Source organism: Leucoraja erinacea, chromosome 1 (genome assembly GCF_028641065.1).
Source record: "Leucoraja erinacea ecotype New England chromosome 1, Leri_hhj_1, whole genome shotgun sequence".
NCBI lineage: Eukaryota > Metazoa > Chordata > Chondrichthyes > Rajiformes > Rajidae > Leucoraja > Leucoraja erinaceus.
The window spans coordinates 73512515-73522653 of NC_073377.1; the positions used below are offsets into that span (position 1 = coordinate 73512515).

General features: G+C 46.2%; 1 protein-coding gene across 1 annotated transcript in view; it reads left to right on the top strand.

The window, feature by feature from the left end:
• Positions 1 to 10139, top strand: part of rpl9 (ribosomal protein L9) — a 192476-nt gene that overhangs the window by 114450 nt on the left and 67887 nt on the right. The gene's annotated exons all lie outside the window — the stretch shown is intronic.

Below are 10139 nucleotides of genomic sequence, written 5' to 3' on the forward strand. Positions count from 1 at the left end.
TATTTTCATGGCGGTGTTTCTTCATATTTCCTTGCGACATATGATTCGGGGGTGGGGGTGGGGGGGTGTTCATCTGTGCCGGCCATGTAACCGATTACACGGATCCCTTTCATTTTGCAAAGTTCCTCTTTCTTATTTAACGAAAAGTATTCAGTCTTTAAGAGCTGTGCTCGGTTTCCCCTTAGTTTTAATTTGTTCTGCTGTATGAAGAGTTTACCAAGATTTGATTTGGATGAGAGTGTTGGATGGTTAGCAAGTTTGCAGAAGTATGTGGTATTGTAGATAGTGAAGATGGTTGTCAAAAATTACAGCTGGATCTTGATCGGTTGTGTAGGTGAGTGAAGAATAGTTGGTGGAATTTAAATATTAGGGGGGCGAGGATCTAATGGGAGAGAGGAACTGAATGGAATCCACATTAGTCAAGAAATGGTGTTAGGTAAACTGTTGGGAATGAAGGCAGATAAATCCCCAGGGCCTGATGTTCTGTATCCCAGAGTACCCAAGGAGGTGCCCTAGAAATCGTGGATGCATTGGTCATCATTTTCCAATGTTCACTCGACTCTGGATCAGTTCATGTGGACCGGAGGGTAGCCAATGTAACTCCACATTTTAAGAAAGGAGGGAGAGAGAAAACTGAGAATTATAGACCAGTTAGCCTTACATCGGTAATGGGAAAGATGCTTGAGTCAATTATTAAAGATGTAATAGCAGCGCATTTGGAAAGCAGTGAAAGGATCGGTCAAAGTCAGTATGGATTTATGAGGGGGAAATTATGCTTGATTAATCTTCTGGAATTTTTTGAGGATGTAACAAGTAGAATGGATAAGGGAGAGCCAGTGGATGTGGTGTTTCTGGACTTTCAAAAAGCCTTTGACAAGGTCCCACACAAGAGATTAGTGTGTAAAATTAGAGCTCATGGTATTGGGGGTAGGGTATTGACATGGATAGAGAACAGGTTGGCAGACAGGAAGCAAGGAGTAGGAATTAAAAGGTCCTTTTCAGAATGGGAGGCAGTGACTAGTGGGGTGCCGCAAGGCTCGGTGCTGGGACCCCAGTTATTTACAATATATATTAACGATTTAGACAAGGGAATAAAGTGTAATGTCTCCAAGATTGTGGATGACACAAAGCTGGGTGGCAGTGTGAGCTGCGAGGAGGATGCTATGAGGCTGCAGGGTAACTTGGATAGGTTGAATGAGTGGGCAGATGCATGGCAGATGCAGTATAATGTGGATAAATGTCAGGTTATCCACTTTGGTGGCAAAAAGCAGGAAGGCAGTTTATTATCTGAATAGTGTCAGGTTGGGAAAAGGGGAGGTGCAACGAGACCTGAGTGTCCTTGTACATCAGTCAATTAAAGAAAACAGGTACAGCAGGTAATGAAGAAAGCTAATGGCATGTTGGCCTTCATTACGAGAGGATTTGAGTTTAGGAACAAGGAGGTCCTACTGCAGTTGTTCAGGGCCCTGGTGAGACAGTACTTGGAGTATTGTGTGCAGTTTTGGTCTCCTGATTTGAGGAAGGACATTATTGCTATTGAGGGAGTGCAGCGTAGGTTCACCAGGTTCATTCCTGGGATGGCGGGACTTAAATATGAGGAAAGAATGGGTCAACTGGGCTTGTAATCACTGGAATTTAGAAGGATGAGAGGGAATCTTAGAGAAACATATACAATTCTTAAGGGATTGGACAGGCTAGATGTAGGAAAAATGTTCCCCATGTTGGCGGAGTCCAGAACCAGGGGTCACAGCTTAAGAATAAGAAGTAGGCCATTTAGGACTGAGATGAGAAACAACCTTTTCACCCAGAGGGTTGTGAATCTGTGGAATTCTCTGCCACAGAAGGCAGTGGAGGCCAATTCACTGAATGTTTTCAAGAGAGAGTTAATTTAGTTCTTAGGGCTAACGGAATCAAGGGATATGGGGAAAAAGCAGGAACAGGGTACTGATTTTCGATGATCAGCCATGATAATTTTGAATGGCAGAGTTGCCTCGAAGGGCCGAATGGCGCACTTCTGCACCTATTTTCTATGTTTATATATTTTAATACACAGAAATATTAGGTGTTGCATTTTGGGAGCGTTAACATGGGCAGAACCTGCACAATAAACAGTAGGACTCTAGGGAGTGTTGTAGATACAAGTAGATACGAGTGTTGTAGATACCCCCTCTTATACTGTCTCTACACCTACGACTGTAGTCCGGCCCACAACAACAACCGCATCGTCAAATTTGCTGACGACACTACTGTGGTCGGACTTATTTCGAAGGGAGACGAGGCAGCCTACAGAGAGGAAGTCCTGAAGTTGACAACCTGGTGCTCAGAAAACAATCTGGCTCTGAACACCAGGAAAACAAAAGAGCTCATTGTCGACTTCAGGAGGCACAGCACCGACTTAGCCCCCCTACACATCAACGGCGAGTGTGTGGAGAGGGTCAACACCTTCCGGTTTCTCGGTGTCCATATCGCTGCTGACATCTCCTGGACGGACAACACGACAGCGGTCATCAAGAAGGCTCAGCAGCGGCTGCACTTCCTGAGGGTCCTCAGGAAGCACAACCTGGACTCTAACCTGCTGCTGACCTTCTACCGCTCGTCCATCGAGAGCCTGCTGACATACTGCATTACAGCATGGTATGGCAGCTGCACCATGGCAGACAGGGAGAGGCTTCAGAGGGTAACCAGGACAGCGCAGAGGATCATTGGCTGCCCTCTCCCCTCCCTGATGGACATCTACACCTCCCGCTGCCTTAGCAGGGCAAAGAAGATCATCAAAGACAGCTCCCATCCTGCGTTTGGACTGTTCGACCTGCTGCCCTCTGGAAGGCGCTATAGGTGCATCAAATCCAGGACAAACAGACTCAGGAATAGTTGCTTTCCGAGAATTATATCTACTATAAATTCAAATTCACACATGCACTGACTACACCGCCCAACACGGACTTCCATCTGTATATATGTATATATGAATGTAGCGCCGCAGAATTTGTGCACCTATCCCCCCCCCCCCCCCCCCATCTCCCTTCTGTTTTTTGTTTTTCTGTCTCTTGTTTTTTGTGCTAAATTGTATGTATGCACTGAGTACGAGCAGCTTTCAGTTTCACTGTACATGTATAGTGACAATAAATGGCATATCTATATCTATATCTAGATACAAGGTACAAGATACATTTATTTGTCACATGTACCAATTAGTACAGTGAAATGTGTGGTCACCATACAGCCATACAAATAAATAATAAAGAGCACAGAACACGATAGTTTTATTTTTGTAAACAGACATCCCCACTGATCAAATTCCCACTGTGAGGGAATGTTCCAAAAATGCAGTCGTCCTCCCCTGTTGGCCTCCCGTGTTCGGGGGGGGCTCCCGAATCCCCCTCTCTCGCAGCTACCGGGCAGCCCTATGTTCATGCCCGCTTGCCGGAGTGATGGAAGTCTGACGTCGGGACTGGAGGACCTCCTCAGTGGCTTGGACATCCGTGTCGGGCACCTCCTACTGGAGTCCGCGGCTCCCGAAGTCCTCAGGCCGCGCTGGGTGGAGATGCAACGCTGGCGGCCCTCGGCAAAGGGCTCCAGGACGCCGCGATGTGTTCAGCACCGGCCACGATGGAAGCTCTCCCAAACCACAGCTCAGCGATGTTGGAGCAGTGGCACAATGCTCCGGAGCTCCAAACGGCGATCCGGGTCGGCATCGACCGCTCCGCGGTGACTCCAGCACTGCGCCGCCGCTGTTGAAGCTCTGGTCCGGTCCCCGGCAGGAAAGGCCAAGCCAATCCAGGTGGAGGGGGGCGAGGACGCGACTCGGAGAATAGTCATGTCCCCGCCAGGAAGCGACTGGGAAACAGTTTCCCCCTTACCCTACCCCCCTCCCCCACATAGAATAGCTAAAGATTCCCCAAAACAAACTTTAAAACTGACAAAAAATAATTAAAAAAGATTTAAAAAACAAACGGACTGCAGGCAGAGGCTGCCTTCAATGCAGTGACCCTAGTATAGAGCAGAGGAATCTAGTAGGAATACAGGTACATAGTTTGTTGAAAGTGGCATCATGGGTAGATAGGGTGGTTGAAAAGGCTTTTGGAACATTGGCCTTGATCAGTCAGAACATTGCATATAGATGTTGGGAGGTCATGCTGCAGTTGTGTGACATTGTTCTTCTTCTTACGTATGGCGTGCACAGCCTAACGTTGTAGGACAACTTGTTCTATTTGATCTTGTTTGAATGTGCACAGCAGGTTGATTGCATTTGTTGAAACAGGGCGGACCACGTGAAGGTTGCAATCTCACGCCTCGTGTGACATTGGTTTTAGAGTATTGTGCTCAGTTTTTGGGCATCCTATTATAGGAAAGATGTCAAGCTGGAAAGGGTGCAGAGAAGATCTACGAGTATGTTGCCAGGACCCGAGGGCCTGAAGTTTAGGGAGAGGTTGAGCACGCTAGCACTCTATTCCTTGGAGTGCAGGAGGGTGAGGGGTGATCTTATAGAGGTGTATAAAATCATGAGAGGAATAGATTGGGTAGATGCACAGAATCTTGCCCAGAGAAGGGGAATCGAGAACCAGAGGCCATGAGTTTAAGGTGAGAGAGGAAAGATTTAGTAGGAATCTGAGGGGTAACTTTTTCACACAAAGGGTGGAAGGTGTATGGAATGAGCTGCCAGAGGAGGTAGTTGAGGCAGGCACATGGATAGGGCGGGTTTAGAGGGATATGGGCCAAACAAAAGAAGAAGGTGGGATTAGTGGAGATGGGACATGCCAGTGTGGGCAAGTTGGGCCAAAGGGCCTGTTTCCATGCTGTAAAACTTTGACTCTAGGTTAAGATACTTCATAAAAATGTCATCCATGGTAAATCTCCTCAATAAAGCTTCCAAGGCAGATCAACCTTCCTAAAATGTGGTGGCCAGAATTGTATACAATGTTGCACTAGATGCCTACACAGAGATTTGCAAAGGTTAAGCTACACTTTCTCGAGACCAGGAAGTGTATGGGTAGCCCAACCACAGTGAGCTCCCAAACTCCAGCCATGGACCCACTGAACCCACTCCAGGAGGGATAATCAATAAAAAAGAGAGTGGGGGAAGAACAAAAAGGGCCGATGGCAGATGGTGGTAAAGAAGAAAAAGCCTTTGAAGATGGGCTGAGGAGAACAACGGCATTGGCAAAAAAAGTGTTGCCACTGACTGGTGCCAGCAACCTCTCCTCGTCAAAGGGTGAATCCAAATTAAAGAGCCTATGATGCAGGCAGGGAAAGTGGAAACATTACAGAGCTCAGGAAGGACCAACCGATAGGCACGTACAAGGGGAGAAATGTGCCTGTCACACGCCAGCTCCGGGAGATTATGATATTCGAATCTTCCAACACATCCAAGCTCCAAGAGACTGGGAGCAGTGAACTGCCCATTACAGCCCAGCTTCAGGAGACCGGGAGGAGTAAAGCACTCAGCTCAGGGAGACTGGGAACAGTAAATTGCTCAGCGCATCTCAGCTCAGGGAGACTGGGTACAGTAAAGTGCTCAGTTCCTCGAGACCTGGAGCAGTGAACTGCCCAACGGACCCCAGCTCGGGGAGGTGGAGGGTGCAGAGAGGATCAAGGAGGGATCTCGCCCAAGCAATACCACCAGCGTTGCCAGAGGAGATGCCTCCCTTGAGAAAGATGACACCCCAGTACCTGAAATTGGAAACGGTGCTTAAGTTCACCAATGCTGTGGGCAGGAGGGCTCAGGACAGTGAACTCCCAAGATTGTAATGGAGGTAAAATTGGCATCTCTAAATGTATGCAGTGTAAATAGCATTGTGCATTGTGTACCTTGCCAAGGTCAAGGCAAATGTGACTTTTAAACAGAGTGTGGCAGTCACACCTCCAAAGCTATTGAAGGTGGTCACGATGGTGGCCCCATGATTGTCGTTATATTGTTACGCTGCCAACCGGGATCCTGTTGCAGGGAGGCAACCTCTCAATCTGTGCCTGTCACACGCCAGCTCCAGGAGATTATGATATTCGAATCTCCCAACACATCCAAACTCCAAGAGACTGGGAGCAGTGAACTGCCCATTACAGCCCAGCTTCAGGAGACCGGGAGGAGTAAAGCACTCAGCTCAGGGAGACTGAGAACAGTAAAGTGCTCAGTTCCTCGAGACCTGGAGCAGTGAACTGCAGTGAATTTCGTTGTCTCCAATGCATTTTGTTGTCTCTAATGCATTTCGCTGTCTCTGTACTGTACACTGACAATGACAATTAAAATTGAATCTGAATCTGAATCTGATCACTAAAGTCAGGGAGGTAGATGGGGAGCATCTCCTCATGGCGGATGTAATGTATTGTAACTCTGCTCTGGCTGACGACGTGTACATCTCGCCTGTGCAGAGCGAGCAGCTGGCTGCCCTCCAGCAGCTCCCATGGCTCAGTCAGTCGTTCTGGTCAGTGACTTCTACTGCATCATCGATGCGGCTGGAAGGTCCGGTGGTGCTGAGAGCGGACTGGACGGGGCCTCCTGGCTCCTGATGGAGACGGTCAAAGATGCAAAGTCGTGCGATGTCTCCAGCAACCCTGCGGGTGGATTGCAGCCGCAATTCTCGAGGTCGAGACTAGGCGACTCACCTCGGTCCTAGACAGACTTCCTCTTCACGTCGAAGACCGTCATGGTCAGACAAGCTGACATTACGTGGTGTTCCTCCATGACCACTGCCTCCAGAAGGCACTGTTTTGTATATATTTTTCATTCTGAATAAAGTTTATTCCTGCAAAAAATGACGACCTACAATGTCAAATATCCTCATGTTTTCTGAACCCTCCATTTGAGTCTTCAATATAATTTCATTACACATTGTCTTGTACAGAGCATCTGCTCAACACAAGGTAAGATAGACAAGAAAACTGCTAGTCTGGACTTTAAAACTGAAATTTACTGGGAAATATTTTTTTGTTACATAGGAAGGTAGACTGTAACAAAGTAGAAACAAGGAACTGTGGATGCTGGTTACTACACAAAATGATACAAAGTGTTGGAGTAACTCAGCAAGTCATGCAGCATCTCTGGAGAACGTCGATTGGTGAAGTTTTGGGTCGAGACTTGGTTGGCAGCCAGTGAATAGTGGCGTTCCACAGAGGTCGGTGCTGGGGCCGCTACTCTTCACAATGTATGTTATTGACTTGGACGAGGGCATTGTGGTAAAGTTTGCGGATGATACAAAAATAGGTGGAGGGGCAGGTAGTGTAGAGAAAGCAGGGACTCTGCAGAAGGACTTGGACAGGTTGGGAGAGCGGGCAGAGAAGTGGCAGATGGAATATTGTGTAACAACGTGTGAAGTCATGCATTTTGGTAGTAGGAATAAAGGCATAGACTATTTTCTAAATGGGGAGAGAATCCAGAAATTGGAACTTGGGAGTGCTGGTGCAGAATTCCCCAAAAGCTAATCTGCAAGTCGAATCAGTAGTAAATAAAGCAAATTCAATGCTAGCCTTTATTTCAACAGGGCTTGTATACAAAAACAGGGATGTAATGTTCTATAATAATATATGTAATATAATATAGTGCTCTATAATACGATGTCAGAGCGAGTCTGAAATTTGTTTTGCATCGCAGAGGCGCTGTTCTGGCCGCATTTGGAATATTGTGTACAGTTTTGGGCACCACATCTGAGGAAGGATGTGCTGGCCCTGGAGAGGGTCCAGAGGAGGTTTTCAAGAATGATCCCAGGAATAAGTAGGTTAACATATGATGAGCGTTTGTTATCACTGAACCTGTACATGGTGGAGTTTGGAAGAATGAGGGGGGACCTCATTGAAATGTACAGAATAGTGAAATGCTTGGATAGAGTGGATGTGGGGAGGATGTTTCCATTAGTGGGAGAGTCTAGAACTAGAGGTCATAGCCTCATAATTAAAGGACGTTCTTTTAGGAAGTAGATGAGGGAAAATTTCTTTAGTCAGAGGGTGGTGAATCTGTGGACTTCTTTGTCACAGAAGGCTGTAGAGGCAGTCAGTGGATATTTTGAAGGCAGAGATAGAAAGATAGATTCTTGATTAGTACAGGTGTCAGAGGTTATGGGGAGAAGGCAGTTTAATGGGGTTAGGAGGAAGAGATAGATCAACCATGATTGAATGGCGGAGTAGACATGGGCCGAATTCTACTCCTATTCCTTATGACCTTATGAGACACAAGATAAAGTAGTTAAACTAATTGCAGCAAATTTACTCCCTGATGTAAAAGAGGCTTGTGTAGAACATAAACATAGATGTGGATTGATTGGATCAAATGGCCGACCTTTATGCTATGTGTACTTTGTAGATTGTATATTTATATGCTGACAAGTTGTATTGTCCAATCATCATTTTTGTTCAGAACACAGTTCAGGCGGTTTCTCTGGAGGACATGGTTAGGCGATGATTTGGATCGGAACCTTCTTCAGACTGAATGTATAATCATTGTTCTTCCGTTTCATTGATAACCTAATGTAAAACAACAGAAAGATTTGTGATTACAGCAGATTCGTAACTTCTCTCATATTACTAACTCTATTCTTGGTTTGCTTTCATAAAGGCTGAAGGGCACAGATTAAAAGTGAAAATCTTGGTCATGTGGTCATTTTGCCTTGCAATCCTGGATTTGGCTGTACTGTAGTATTTGATACCTTTATTAAAGATGTTTAGAATGATTGTGGGAGTGATGCGCTGTGCTCAAGAGAAAATATAAGACCAGAACCTTATTTTTAATAAAATACTAGACCAAGTGCAGACCCGTTGGGTCTGTTCCCCCAACGTGCGGTTTGGGGGGGGGGGGGGGGTGGGGGGGGGAGGCGGCATGCCGCGTCACACACACTAACTATCCCCCCTCCCCCCCCACACTCACCCTAATTACCCCCCTTGAGAGAGAGGAGGGGAGAGAGAGAGAGGGTGCCTTTTTACTTCAACCCCAAACCCCCCAAACAACCATTTGCAGGCAGTGCTTTTTTCCTCAAACTAACCATATTTTCATTTTCAAACCACATTATGGGTACTCACAGCTGTGGAGACATTTGTTCAGTGTCATTCTGAGCTCTGATTGAGGCACACCATTCTGAGGCACACCACTTGCAGAGACTGATTGAGGCACACCACTTCCTGGTTTTATAGTCCCTCCCCCTCCCTCCAGCAGGGGCAGCAGAGAGAATGGGGAATTTTGTGAAAACATTAATATCTCTGTCATTTTTCATCGAGGGGAAAAATCCTCGGCACATATGCGGCGGAGGGGGGCCCTGAGCGAGGTGGCCAAAAATGACGGCCGTAGGCGTTCTCTCGGAAATCGCAGCACAGATGGCCAAAACCGGTCAAGAACAGACTTTTAGTAATATAGATTCATGGTAATGGTGCTATCCTAAGGTGGGTCAAGAATTTCCTTGTCTATTTACTTTAGTAGCTCACCTCATACATTGGTTGAAACATAAGGTGTAGAACCTGGGAGGATATGATATTTTCTGAAGAGTGTAGCGGGTTAATTGTGTGTCGTGTTGAAGCTGCAGTTATGAAAATCCCTCATCTCTAGGACAAGCCAATTGTAAAATAAATGTAAGGCACAACTGTGGGGTAAAAACTGTTTTTTTTTAATTCTTTTGACAAGAAGTTACTTTGTAAGAATTCCATTATTTTAAAACTGTGGTACATGGGTGTCTTGCACAATTCAGGAAGGCAATTAACATTTTTCTGGCAGATTGTACAAAAGATCTAAAACGTTCTCCATAGAAAACATGAATAAAAGTGAACAGCTAAATTAGTCTAGATGTCTTCAGGTAAACTTCAAAAGATCCATGAGGAGTTTATGTTCCATCCTTTATGATAGCAATGATGTGTGGTACAAGATCCTAACGAGGAAGTAGATGGTCAAAGGAGAAGTTCACGGGACTGCGGGAGGCATTGGAACTCTGCTCCTTGGTTTGCTTCGTGTTCCCCAATACAGAAACCTTGCTGGAGAATCAGCAAAATGATTGGGTCAAGGAAAGAGCATTCACGTCACGGCCCTGTTTCCACCAATCTTTCCACCACCACGCACAAGATGCGCAAGACGGCATTGCATGCAGATGCCGAGAAGTGTGTTCAGCTCTGGCAGAACAATTTCTAATCTTGTGATGTGGACTCGATAAGAAGAAGCAAAATGACAGTGA